This window comes from Pteropus vampyrus, unplaced genomic scaffold (assembly GCF_000151845.1).
Source record: "Pteropus vampyrus isolate Shadow unplaced genomic scaffold, Pvam_2.0 Scaffold126, whole genome shotgun sequence".
In the NCBI taxonomy this organism is placed as follows: Eukaryota; Metazoa; Chordata; class Mammalia; order Chiroptera; family Pteropodidae; genus Pteropus; species Pteropus vampyrus.
This window is the reverse complement of record NW_011888907.1, coordinates 900,145-902,374: the sequence shown is the minus strand read 5'-3', so window position 1 is coordinate 902,374 and position 2,230 is coordinate 900,145.

Below are 2,230 nucleotides of genomic sequence, written 5' to 3'. Positions count from 1 at the left end.
AAAATAAATAAAAACTAAAAAGCTACTGGAACTAATTGAAGTTAGAAAAATCGGAGAATAGAACAATATACAAAAACTATTTCTAGATAATAAAAATAAACTATTAGAAGATGAAATTTTAAAACGTACTATTTGCTATAGCATCCAAACATGAAATACATAGGAATAAATTTAACAAGATATGTACACTAAAATCTGTAAAACATTGCTGGGGAAAATAAAGAAGATCTAAATAAATAGATTATAGCATGTTCTTGGATCGAATGACTCAAAATTGTGATGTCAGTTCTCCCCAAATTGAACCATGTATTCAACAAAATCCCAATAAAAGTTCCAAAAAGCTTATTTGTAAAAATTGACAACCTGACTCTAAAATTTATATTAAAAATGTAAAGATTCTGGAATAGCAAAACATTTTTTTAAAGAATACAGTTGGAGGACTCAACTACCTGATTTCAAGATTTACTACAACGCTACAATAATCAAGACAGCATGGGATTGACACTAGGGTAAGACAGATAGATCAATGGGATAGTATAAAGTCCAGAAATAGACTGACATATATGGTTAATTGATGTTTGACAAAAGTGCCAAGATAATTCAATAGAAAAAGGATAGTCTTTTTCTATTGGTACTAGAGAAACTGGATATCCACTTGGAGGTGGGGGGATGAACCTTGACTCTTAACTAACACCATCACAAAAATTAACTTCAAATGGATTACTGATGTAAAAGTATAAGTTAAAATTACAAGACTACTAGAAGAAAACTTGGGTCAAAACTTTCACCACCTTAGGTTAAGCAAAAAGTTCTTAGAACATCAAAAGCATGAGCCATAAAGGAAAAAATTTATTGGACTTGATCAAAAATTTAAATTTCTGTTCTTCAAAAAATATCATTTTTAAAAATTGAAAAGATAAGCTATAGCAGGAGTGAAAAATCTTTGGAATTCATATATTCGACACAAAACAGGTATCCAAGATATATAAAGAGTCCCTACAACTCAATAGAAAGAATAACCCAAAATGACCCAATTTAAAAATGGACAAACTGTTTGAACAGGTATTTTGCAAAAGAAGATATGCAAATGACAAACGCACTTGAAAAGATGCTCAACATAACTTGTCATCAATACAAATAAAAACCACAAGAGATGTCACCATATACATCCACCAGAACAACTAAAATTAGGAACACTGACAGCTCCAAGTGTTGATGAAGATGTAGAGCAATGAGAATTCTCATACACTGCTGGTAGAGATGGAAAATATATAGGAATTTGGAAAATAGTTTCATAATTTCACATAAAGTTTAATATATGTTTACCGAATGATCCAGCAATTGCACTCCTAGATATTTATCCAAGTAAAACTAAAATATATGTCCATGCAAAGACTTGCTCTCAAATATTTATAGCATTCGTATTTATAGTAGTCTAAAACTGGAAACTATCCAAATGCCCACCAATGGGCATATCAGTCAGGGATATATTACAAGGAATTGGCTTATGCAGTTATGGGGAATGGCTAGGCAAGTCTGGACTGTAGGGCAGGTTGTCAGGAAGAGCAGGATGGAAGCTTTATGGCAGGAGCTGAAGCTTTAGTCCAGAGACAGGACTTCTTCAGGGAAGTCTCAGCCTGCTCTTAAGGCTTTTGAACTGATTGGAGGGAGCCCACCCGCATTATTGTTGGTAATCTTACATAAAGGGAATTGGTTGTAGATGTTAACCACATCTACGAAATACGTTCGCAGGTACACCTACATTAGTGTTTGAATAACAGGGTACAAGAGGCTAGTCAAGTTGATACAAGTTGACAACTAACCAGCAGGTGAGTGGATATATAAATCGTGAAATACTACTCAACAATAAACAGAAACAAACTACTGATACAAGCAATGAACTGGATAAATAAATCCCAAACACATTTTGTTCGGCAAAAGAGGTAGACAAAAAGACCTTGTATGGTTCTAATTATAATGTAAAATTCTAGAATAATCAATAATCTATAGTGTCAGAAAGCAGGTAGGTATTTGCCTATTGCCACTTGGGCATTAAGGGGAGGAGATTGACAGCAAAGAGAAACAAGAAAATTTGGGAGAGTGATGGAAATTATAACTTGACCATGGTGATGGCTACACAGGTGTATATATTTGTCAAAATTCATCAAATGGTACACTTTAAATAAGTGCATTTTTGTATATAAATTATTTTTCAGTAAGGTTGATATTT